This window comes from Triticum urartu, chromosome 5 (genome assembly GCF_003073215.2).
Source record: "Triticum urartu cultivar G1812 chromosome 5, Tu2.1, whole genome shotgun sequence".
Classification (NCBI taxonomy): domain Eukaryota; kingdom Viridiplantae; phylum Streptophyta; class Magnoliopsida; order Poales; family Poaceae; genus Triticum; species Triticum urartu.
Genome location: NC_053026.1, coordinates 405,273,927 through 405,286,745, shown reverse-complemented (window position 1 = coordinate 405,286,745; position 12,819 = coordinate 405,273,927).

The following is a 12,819-nucleotide window of genomic DNA, read 5'->3' as shown; positions in this document are numbered from 1 at the left end:
GGTGCTCTTTTTCTTCTTCTTGGACCTCCGGGTCGTTTTCTTGGCGTTTATGGCGACGACTCTAGCCTTCTTGGCGGCTTCATGGTCGTACTTGGCTTTCCATAAGTCAGATTTAGCCTATGAACAAGTAAACAAGGTCATGGGGTATTTAAAACTGCTGAAGAAAATACCAAGAGAAAGAGGTCAGGGGTTTCTTACCTCTGGCGCCGGGTTAAGTTTGCAGAAGGGGTTTAACCCGACTTTACTGTAGTCTTCATATTTGCCGTTCACCAGAAGGGTCGACACTGAAACAATATCTTCTTCAGTTAGTTGAACGGAGCTATGACGAAGAGAGTCATCTGGGCCTCCAACATATTCATACATCAATTTGGATCGTCGGCTTAGAGGGATGACCCACCACGCGACCCAGCAACGAGTCAAATCAACTCCGGTTAAGCCGTTCCCCAGTAAGGCGTTGATCTTTTTAATTGATGGAATAAGCTTTTTGCGTTCGGCGCAGTAAGCTTGTCAGGGAGCGCAAACTTGGAATCTAGACGATCCGCGAGATAACCCGACAGTGGTTTCTCATTGGCTGGTGAAGTGTCTTGACAGTAGAACCAGGTCTGATTCCAGTCTTTGGGATGACTCGGCAATACTATTAGGGGAAGACGGCACCTTGTCGGCGCTTAATTGAGATGCCTCGAAGTTCCAAGCTAGGGCCATTGGTACACTCGTTCTGGCAGTTCAGATAAAAATACTCTCTAAAGAGTTCCACAGTCGGTCTTCTTGAAGGTACACCTCATAGAGAACTTGGAAATTGCAGATATTGGATATGGAATTGGGCCCGAGATCTTGAGGGTGGAGTTTGAAAAAATGGAGAACATCTCTGAAGAACTTTGAGCCGGGTGGTGAAATACCTCGATTCATGTGGTCAGAAAAGACAATGACTTCACCATCTTTGGGATTGGGCCGTTCCTCGTCCGGATCAGGCGCACGGTAAGACATAATATTCTTCCCTGGCAAAAATCCTATGGTGAAGAATTTCTTCAAATTGTCCTCAGTTACTGTGGAAGGGACCCAGTTGCAGACGGTCGGTGCTTTTGACGGCACGATGATCAAAAGACCGAACTGAAAAGAAAGTAACATGCCGGCTCAAATTCAATGATGAAATTAAGAGTTAAATGATGATGGCAAAAATAAGTAATGGCGGCTTAAGTAAGGGCTAATGTCATATAAAGGAAAAGTAAGCCGGCGTCATAAGCCGCCATGACTAAAGACAGTTGAAGGAAACCAGAGATAAAGTTGGCTTAGTGTTGAAGCAAACAAGTTTCCTAATTTCTTGATATTATTCTGGATCAAAGGGTCGTTCAAAATGGAAAATATTCTAGACCTAAAAATCTAGCACAGATGAGTTCATGAGTTCTAATGAGGCCTTTGAACCAGAGAAAGGGATCTGTTGGTATTGAGAATGGGCACAAAACAACTACCGCACGAACATATGTTCTCTTTGGATCAAGAAGAAGCTGCAGTGGAAGAACTACAAGGAAACCGTGATGAACTATGAAGAACACGCAGAAACCTAGAAAACCTAATGCGGATCTGAGTTGATCCATGCATATAGTTTTATACAGACTTTTGGAGAAGACTGTATTTACAAGAAAGTGAGTGGGAGCACTACAGCCTTTCTGATAAGTATATGTGAATGACATATTGTTGATCGGAAATGATGTAGAATTTTATGGAAAGCATAAATGAGTGTTTGAAAGGAGTTTTTTTCAAAGAAAGACCTCGATGAAGCTGCTTACATATTGGGAATCAAGATCTATATAGATAGATCAAGACGCTTGATAAGTTTTTTCAATGAGTACATACCTTGACAACATTTTGAAGTAGTTCAAAATGGAACAGTCAAAGAAGGATTTCAAGCCGGTATTGCAAGGTGTAAAGTTGAGTAAGACTCAAAACACGACCACAACAAAAATAGAAAAGAGAATGAAAAGTCATTCCCTATGCCTCAGCCATAGGTTCTATAAAGTATGATATGCTCTATACCAGACCTATTATGTATCTTGCCATGAGTTTGGCAAGGGGTACGATAGTGATCCAGGAGTGGATCACTAGACATCGGTCAAAGTAATCCTTAGTTACCTAAGAGGACTAAGGAAATATTTCTCGGTTATGGACGTAATAAATAGTTCTTCATAAAGAGTTACATCTGAAAGCACAAGTGCTCCCTGGGTGGTTTTGGTAATTAATGTCAACATATCTCTTGTTGGACTAACACTTTTACCTAGTATGTTTCAGATAAGTTCAACAATGGAGTGGCATGGACTAGAGGATGTGGAACCCCTTCAAGATGCTAAGTACAAAGGATTGGCTCAAGCTTCAAGATCAAGACTCTACATTTTCTATTTTAGTGGTCCAAGATCACATTGAGTCTATAGGAAAAGCCAATACTATCAAGAGGGGATGAGGTGTTGCTTAATGGCTTGCTTGCTCAAAGTGCTTAGTGATATGCTCCAAAACCCTCAACTACCTTCCCACATCCACATATGACCTAAACCAAAAGTCAAACTCGGCCCCACCGATTCTATCTATCCGGCGCCACCGAGTTTCAGATGTCATAGCCACTGCCACAAACCCTAGCAAATCGGTTTCACCGATAGGGATCTTGGTCTCACTGAGATGGGATTGCAATCTCTCTGTGTATGTCCATTACCAAAATCGGTCTCACCGAGTTTGAGCAATCGGTACTACCGAGATTACAATGCAAACCCTCTGGTTAGCTTATTACCAAAATTGGTCCCACCGAGTTTGTGTAATCGGTCTCACCGAGTTTGCCTGACCAACTCTCTGGTTAGCTTATTACCAAAATCGGTCCCACCGAGTTTGTGTAATCGGTCACACCGAGATTACGTTATGCCCTAACCCTAACCATATCGGTCCTACCAAGTTGCATCTCAGTCCCACCGAAAATCCTAACGGTCACTAAGTTTGCTGAATCGGTCCGACCGAGTTTAACCATTCGGTCCCACCGAGTTTGGCAAATTGTGTGTAACGGTTAGATTTTGTGTGGAGGCTATATATACCCCTCCACCCACTCTTCATTCGTGGAGAGAGCCATCAGAACATACGTACACTTCCAATACACATTTTCTGAGAGAGAACCACCTACACTTGTGTTGAGGTCAAGATATTCCATTCCAACCATATGAATCTTGATCTCTAGCCATTCCCAAGTTTCTTTCCACTCAAATCTTCTTTCCACCAAATCCAAATCCTGTGAGAGAGAGTTGAGTGTTGGGGAGACTATAATTTTGAAGCACAAGAGCAAGGGGTTCATCATCAACACACCATTTGTTACTTCTTGGAGAGTGGTGTCTCCTAGATTGGCTAGGTGTCACTTGGGAGCCTCCAACAAGATTGTGGAGTTGAACCAAGGAGTTTGTAAGGGCAAGGAGATCACCTACTTCATGAAGATCTACCGCTAGTGAGGCAAGTCCTTCGTGGGCGACGGCCGTGATGGAATAGACAAGGTTGCTTCTTCATGGACCCTTCGTGGGTGGAGCCCTCCGTGGACTCGCGCAACCGTTACCCTCCGTGGGTTGAAGTCTCCATCAACGTGGATGTACGATAGCACCACCAATCGGAACCACGACAAAAACATCCGTGTCTCCAATTGTGTTTGAATACTCCAAACCCTTCTCTTTACATTCTTGCAAGTTGCATGCTTTACTTTCCTCTGCTCATATACTCATTGCATGCTTGCTTGATATGTATTGTGTTTGTTAAACTTGTGCTTAAACTCCACTTAAACTTAAGAATATTAAAAACTGCAACTTTTGGCACTTAGTGTCTAATCACCCCCCTCTAGACACCTCTTCTCGATCCTTTCAACGTTGATGCAAGCTTTTACACCGATCCGGATGACTCTGAGTCTCAATCTGGATACATATTGAAAGTCGGAGCAATTAGCTAGAGTAGCTCCATGCAGAGCATTGTAGACATAAAAATTTGTGAAATATATACAGATCTGAATGTGGCAGACCCATTGACTAAACTTCTCTCACAAGCAAAACATGATCACACCTTAGTACCCGTTGGGTGTTAGTCACATAGCGATGTGAACTAATCACATAAAGATGTGAACTATTGGTGTTAAATCACATGACGATGTGAACTAGATTATTGACTCTAGTGCAAGTGGGAGACTGAAGGAAATATGCCCTAGAGGCAATAATAAAGTTGTTATTTATATTTCCTTATATCATGATAAATGTTTATTATTCATGCTAGAATTGTATTAACTGGAAACTTAGTACATGTGTGAATACATAGACAAAACAGAATGTCCCTAGTATGCCTCTACTTGACTAGCTTGTTAATCAAAGATGATTATGTTTCCTGACCATAGACATGTGTTGTCATTTGATGAACGGGATTACATCATTAGCGAATGATGTGATGGACAAGACCCGTCCATTAGCTTATCATTATGATTGTTTAGTTTATTGCTATTGCTTTCTTCATGACTTATACATGTTCCTCTGACTATGAGATTATGCAACTCCCGAATACCGGAGGAACACCTTGTGTGCTACCAAACGTCAAAACGTAACTGGGTGATTATAAAGATGCTCTACAGGTGTCTCCGAAGGTGTTTGTTGGGTTGGCATAGATCAATATTAGGATTTGTCACTCCGTGTATCGAAGAGGTATCTCTGGACCCTCTCGGTAATGCACATCACTATCAGCCTTGCAAGCAATGTGACTAATGAGTTAGTTGCGAGATGTTGCATTACGGAACGAGTAAAGAGACTTGCCGGTAACGAGATTGAAATAGGTATGATGATACCAACGATCGAATCTCGGGAAAGTAACATACCGATGGCAAAGGGAACAACGTATGTTGTTATGCGGTTTGACTGATAAAGATCTTCGTAGAATATGTAGGAGCCAATATGAGAAACCAGGTTTCGTTATTCGTTATTGACCGGAGATGTGTCTCGGTCATGTCTACATAGTTCTCGAACCCGTAGGGTCCGCACGCTTAACGTTCGATGACGATTTATATTATGAGTTACCTGATTTGATGACCGAAGTTTGTTCGGAGTCCCGGATGAGATCACGGACATGACGAGGAGTCTGAAAATGGTCGATAGGTAAAGATCGATATGTTGGAAGGCTATATTCGGATATCAGAATGGTTCCAAGTGATTCGGGTATTTTTCAGAGTACCGGAGAGTTATGGGAATTCGCCGAGGGAAGTTAATGGGCCTTATTGGGATTTAGTGGAGAGAGGGAAGAAGGGCCACGAGGTGGCGCGCGCCTCCCCCCTGCCCAAACCGAATTGGACAAGGGGTGGGGGCGCGGCCCCCCTTTCCTTCTCAATCTCCCTCCTTTCGTTCTTTCCGACTCCAAAAAAGGAAAGGGAATCCTACTAGGACTTGGGAGTCCTAGTAGGACTCCCTACACTTGGCGCGCCCCTGGGAGGGCTGGCCTCTCTCCCTCCCTCCTTTATATACGTGGGCAGGGGGCACCCCAAAGGCACTCCAAGATTTGTCTTAGCCGTGTGCGATGCCCCATCCACAGTTACACACCTCGGTCATATCGTCATAGTGCTTAGGTGAAGCCATGCGCCGGTAACTTCATCATCACCATCGCCACGCCGTTGTGCTGACAGAACTCTCCCTCGTCCTCAATGGGGTCAAGAGCTCGAGGGACGTCATCGTGCTGAACATGTGCAGAACACGGAGGTGCCGTATGTTCGGTATTTGGATCAGTTGGATCTTGAAGACGTTCGACTACATCAACGCGTTACTAAACGCTTCCGCTTTCGGTCTACTAGGGTACGTGGACACACTCTCCCCGCTTGTTGCTATGCATCTCCTAGATAGATCTTGCATGATCGTAGGTAATTTTTTTGAAATACTACGTTCCGCAACAACAATATGGATCATCTAGTATACATTACTTAAGAAGCGTGAAGAGAGCAAGACTACAAAAATCCTAGCACTCAACGTTGATTGACCGATATATGAATTTCAGGCATTGCATCCTGACGTCTTTTCTAGCTGCACTTTTATGCCCAGCGGGGGAATTATGTACAAGTGGCCGGGGGGGGCTTTGAAATAATTTATTCTAGTTTTTTCGTTCGTCAACAATTTTATGTCAAGCAAAACCGACATAATTAAGAAAATGAGAGCAGAGTACCCATACCATAGCCGTAAACATGGGCAATGATTTATATAAGCTCCCCTATAGGATAATATTCTATTTTTGGGCAAAAAACCTGAACAAACTCTATAGTGAAGGGATATAATTAGTGAAAATAATGATAGCATTGTATAATTGGTTAGTGTCATTGAAACTTGATAATTGCGAGGAGGCACCAGCCAGTTTGTATGATGCAAGACAGGAAATCAAAATTTGCAGAGCCAAAAGAGAAGGATCAAGGGAGTACTAGTAGGAATATCAACAATTTTATGAGCCCGTACATGAGCCTGCGGTCTCTCAAATGACAACTATCCCAGTTATCAACCCGAAAAATATATTTGCACAAGTGTTAATATTTCAAAAGAACATCATCACAACAATGGATCTGCTTCTTTGAAATAAGCTCATTGTATTTCGAAGATGAAGCATGTACCTTGACAAAACCCTCAATGGCAATTACTACTACCCAAGAAAATAAGTAGCTAGGGAATTTTTTGTTTTTTCATAGATATTCATGACATAATTAAGTTCATACTGGTAAATCAAGAAGCGTAAAGAGAACAACACTTCAAAAATCACAAGACTCGATGTTGAGTGACGGGGATGTGAATTTTTGGCATTCTACCATGACTCCTTCCTCTTTTTGAGCTGAACTCTTATGACCCTTGGTCAGTGGCAGAAATATGTACAAGACCCCTGGGGGGAGGGGGGAGGGGAGCAGTGCCACCCGACCAACCCAACTTGGAAATAGTCATGAAGAAAATTTATCCGATTCTTCCTAGTCATCAACAATTTTATGCCAAGGAAGATCGACATTATTAAAAAGAAAATGTGCAAACAACCAAGTCACCACCATAAACCATGTTGAATATGAGACCATCATAGGTACCACGCAAAACACATTTGATCTCATAATGATATTGTAGATTGACCACCAGCCCAAATCCTTTGACAAATCTCCCTTTGATGATGTTGATAATTACTATGATAAATATCATAGTGCACCCATACAAGAAATCTTTGTAGACAATTACGCTTCAGTTACTGAGGAGAAAGTCATTTATTGCCAACTTATACACTCTCGAATTTCTAACGAACCAAACTAGAAAAGCACACCCTCAAAATATTTTTAAGATATTTGTTTAACCTGTAGATTGTACAAAACATTATCGGGATATTAGAGTATACTCAAACACATATAAATGCACTATTTATACGGCACGAACACACTCATCACCCCTCCCTTGAATTCTATTTTTCTCACCATGTTTACTTTGATTAGAGTTCAATTAAATGACCAAAGTTAAAAATTATAATAGATTTTTGAATTGTATTAAAATGACTATTTTCTCCAATATAGGTAAATTATTGATAATTTTTGAATTGTATTAAGATTTTTTAATTAAGATTTGGTAATGAAAGGAGGTATATGGAAGTACAAATATTTAGTATGAAAAAGGTTTGAAGATTAATGTTATGAAGAGTTTATACAGAGAACCTAAACTAGGATATAGAAATATCTAATACCTGATTCATATCAATAGTTTGAAGGGCCTCTCGCCGGGTAAATATGATTGCAAGGTTTTAATTTTTAAGGCAAATACACCAGAAGTACAACAAGTTGCACGTGATGACCACTTTAGTGCTTGATGTTGAAAAATACACAAAACTGGTGCAAAAACTTGTGTTTTGGTGCACGTACGGTTCAAAAGCCAGATGCGGCCGTGTACAGTGCCACCTCAACGTGACAGCGTGGCGGCGGGTCCTATTGTCAGTGGCTGGAAGCCTTTGGGCGGGCTGGAGTTTGGTCTTTTTTACAAATACCACCCTGATTTGATGCGGGCGGGCTGGAGTTAACTGAAACTCATCTATATGCGTACGCATTGCCCTGGTCTATGCGCCTCCTCTATTTCATTTCTCCTTTTCTCCAGCGATCAACTCGAGGCGGAGACGGCGCTGGCGACCCTCGAGCACAGACGGTGAGGTGATGACGGAGGAGCCTCGGCGCCGCCCGCCTGGCGAGGAAGCACCACGCTATGGCGAGTCCTTTCTGCCCTTTCCGACGCTTCTCTGACCCCTCTCTCAGCCCTGCCTGTGCCATGTTTTGGTTAGGGCAAAAGTTGTACTCGATCATGTCGTGGAGATAATTTATTTTTCGAGTTCTGAGTGTGGTATAACTAGCTATGGTTGCACAAGAGCATCGAGGCCCTGAAGATGTGATTCTTCTTAGGGTTTATCTTGGGTTTATAAAGTTGGTAGTTTTGTCATAGGATTTCATTCAAGATCGCCATGGGAAATAATTTCAGTGGTTAAATAGGACCATGAGATGTCTAGGGACATTCTTTTTCCCATATGGTTAGCAATGTGTGCACGGAATATGAGAGATTAATTCAAACTGAATGTACGCTTGTAACTGAATTTTTTTGGCAGTGTGTTAACTGAATTTTTGCACAACAGTTGAATGTAACTGAACTTTTGAACACATGAATTGTAGATAGTTTCAGTTAACAAAGATTGACAGAATAACCTATGGTTAGGGACAATCTTCTGCTCTTAAGGTTGACAATGTGTGCAAGGGATATGCGAGAATAATTCAAACTGAATGTACGCATGTAACTATTTTTTTCACAGCTAGTTACTGATTTTTTTACAGTGTATTAACTGTTTTTTTCGACAATGTGTAGTTAACCTGATTGTAACATGAATTGTAGATAATTTCAGATTAAACTATGTTTGGTAAACCAGATTGTAACAAGAATTTTATATAGTTTCAGTTAACTAAAATTTAATATGAACTCCTTTCTGGCAATAGTTTCTATTTACACTTTCAGTCAAGAATCATTTTAGATAGGTTTAGTTTACAATTTGTTTGTTTAATTGAATACACATTTATCTTTTTATTTGAAATGCATATTCATTTCTCTGTTTCCCTATTTATTGTGTGAACTGCATATGCATTTATCGGTTAGCTGAACGTGTGTGTTAACTGAATTTGCAGGACCTTTTGATGGTCTTTTTACTGTCCAGATACACCATAAAGGTTTCTTTTGTGGTAGTGGAAGCAATATGACATATCTTGACTATGAAGTGGACTTCTTTGACAATTGTGATAGTGACACTTGGTCTATATTGTGGATTGATGACTTCCTCAAGCAGTTGAGCTATGACAGAGGTGTTTCCAAGCATGACATATATTGGTGTCAACCTGGCAAGTCAGTAGCAGATGGTCTGAAGCAGATTACATGTGATGCTGACATACTGTTAATGATTGGTGCAACAATTGAGCACAAAAATTTACTCCTCATTATTGACCATGGTGATACACTGCAAACTCTTACTGGAGATGATGTCACGGCATATGGAGTTCCTGAATTGCCCAAGGTTATCACTCCAATCAAAGACAACAAGGGGAAACATAATGTTAGCTTTACAAAAGAGGCCATTTTCACAGAATTTGCTTCATCTGGTGAAGGTCCAAAACAGAAGAGAGCAAAAAGAGCTAGGAGGTTTGTTTCATTTGGTGAAGGTTGTAGTTCCTCAGGTACTGGTGTCGGTGATGAAGAAATTGACGAAGGATGGTTGAGCAGTGATACAGACCAACAAGATGCAGGCATTGAAGAAGAAACTGGTGAGGAATTTCATGACAGTGACTTTGAACCAGATGTGGGGGGTGATGACTTGTTTGATGAGAATGTGGACAAGGATGTGGATGGTCACAGAGAGAGGGAGTTCATACCAGACATAGAAGCAGAACTTCCAGAAGATGTACTTGATGACTCTCACCTGAATTTCTCCAAAGAAGAAAATGAGAAGTTAAAATACAATTTTAGAACATTTAACTCAGTTACTAATTTGAACGCACCCACCTTCAGGCTTGGAATGGTTTTTGCTAACATGAAGGAACTGAGAGTTGCAATAAGTGCCTAGAGTGTTAGAAACAGAGTGAAGTTGAAGAAGACAAGGAATACTGCAACTATATTAGTTGTAGTGTGCAAACCAGGATGCTCTTGGCAATTGAAGGCAGGCAAGGACAATAGGACAAACAACATCCTCATAAAGAAGTTTAATGGAGTACACACATGCACCAAGGCTTGGGATCTGAAGGTGTTGACTGCACCTTTTCTGACTAGAAAATTCAGAGAAGAGTTCAGAGACAATGAGAAAATGTCTCTGAAGAAATTTCAAGATAAAGTACAGGTTGAATACAACATGATTCCAAAGAGAAGCAAGCTAGGAAGGGCAAGGAGGGCAACAGTTAGGGAGATTAGGGGTGAAGATGATGAACAATACAAGTGGTTGTGCGATTATGGGCAGGAGCTTAGAAGAAGCAATCCTGGCAGCACATTTTTCCTTTGCACGAAGCAATTGACTGACGAGAAAAATAAAGTGACAAGAGACCATTTCTCCACTCTTTATTGGTCACTGGATGCTTGTAAGAGAGGGTGGCTTGCTGGTTGTAGACCCATCATTTTTTTGGATGGTTGTCATATAAAGACCAGGTACAAGGGCAACATGTTAACAGCTGTAGGAATTGACCCCAATGATTGTATATTTCCCATTGCCTTTGGTTTGTGTGAAGTGGAGTGCACTAGCAGCTGGGAATGGTTCTTGGCATCATTGAAGGCTGATCTTAATATATTCAACTCATCATCCTACACAATCATGAGTGACAAGCAAAAGGTCACTACTTGCTATTTCTCTTGACATTGCTTTCATTTGTGTACACTCGTTTTGTGACAACATTCATCTTAGTTAAGTTGTTTGCTTGGTAGGGTCTAATGAATGCTGTGCAGAAGGTATTCCCACATGCAGAACACAGATTTTGTGTTAGGCATCTATACCAAAATTTCCAAAAAGTGCATAAGGGTGAGCAGTTGAAGAATGATCTTTGGTCAATAGCAAGATCCACCAATGACATTGCATATCAGAAGAATATGGACCATATAAAGTCACATAGTGAGGGTGCTTACAAATGGGTTGAGAAACTGGCTCCAAGAACATGGATAAAGGCCTTTTTTAACTCATTCCCCAAGTGTGATATATTGCTTAACAACATGTCAGAGGTATTCAACAGGTTGGCTCCTCACTTCTCTTCCTTCGCATTCAAAAGTTTTTGCAACTAGCATTCACATTTTAGTAGTGCTAAATTATTTGTCTGCCACTCCTAATTAATTGTAGTTACATACTTGAGGCAAGAGAACTACCAGTTGTTTCAGCATTGAACAACATGCACATCAAGTTAACCAACATAATTGTTAGCAAGCAGAGAGAGTCAGACAAGTGGACAGGGAGACTTTTCCCACAGATCCAGAAGAAGCTCGACAAGTTTATTGAGTGGGCAGCTAATTGTATGGTCCAAGAAGCTGGTAAAGGGGTTTTCCAGGTAAAATCCTTTAACAACACATACTTGGTGGATCTCAACATGAACAACTGTGACTGTAAAAGATGGGAGTTGTCTGGAATACCATGTCATCATGCTGTTGCATGTGCTAGGCATGAAAGAATTGAGCCTGAAAGCTTGGTGCATCCATGCTATTCTATTGAGAGCTACAAGAAAGCCTATGCGTACAACATTATGCCATTGAGGGACAAAGGTCATTGGGAAAAGATGCATGGAATTGATGTGTACCCACCAGTGTACACTAAAGTGATGGGAAGGCCCAAGAAAAACAGAAAGAAAGATCCAGAAGAGAAGAAAGACAAGAATGGAGGGATAAAACTAACCAAGGCAGGGTCAACCATGCACTGCTCTATATGTAAAGCACCTGATCATAACAAGAAAGGTCACCACAAGCATGTTAATGACATTCAGAATGAGCAGGCAGCAAAACAAGTAGAGGAAGATTTTGATGACCCTAGCCTCATTGCTGTAATGCCTTCTTTCCTTTTCATTATTTTATTCTACAAATTTATTTCATTTAAGTACATATCAAAACTCTTATTTGCTTTGTGTTTTAACATTTGCAGAACATAAGTCCCCATAGAGTCAGGCCATGTCTTGATCCAACACAAACTCCTGAGTCTATGGTATTCATGATGTAGGAGCAGGTACTAACTTATTTACTTTGTGTTATTTTAGTCTCTGATATGCACTAACATGTCTACTTTATGTGCCTTTAGGAGAGGTTTGTATACCCACCTATCAGAGATTTTGGTCCTCTACCAGAGTCAAATTTTATAGCAAATGCTAGAGCAGAAATCCCAGGTCCGAGAGTGACAACGGCAATGGCAAGGGGTAGGGTCAGAAGAGGTGGAACTGATGCATCAGGAGCAAGAGGTGGAGCTGCTGCATCTGGAGCAAGAGGTGGAGGGCAAAATGCAAGAGTAGCTAATTTTGCAAGAGGAGCCGCCAATGTTGCAAGAGGAGGAGGGCACAATGCTAGGGGAGGAGGAGGGCACAATGCTAGAGGAAGGCACAACACAAGGGGAGGAGGGAATGTTGCAAGAGGAGATGGAGACCACAACGCTAGAGGAGCGAATGTTGCTAGAGGAGCAAGAGCTGCACCTCCTGGCTTCTACAACCTCCATTTTGGAGATGATGAAGCCAACAGAAATGAAGCAGCAAATTTCATGCCGGCTGAAGAAGAAGTTCTGATCACTCAGAATGCACCTGATGATGAATGG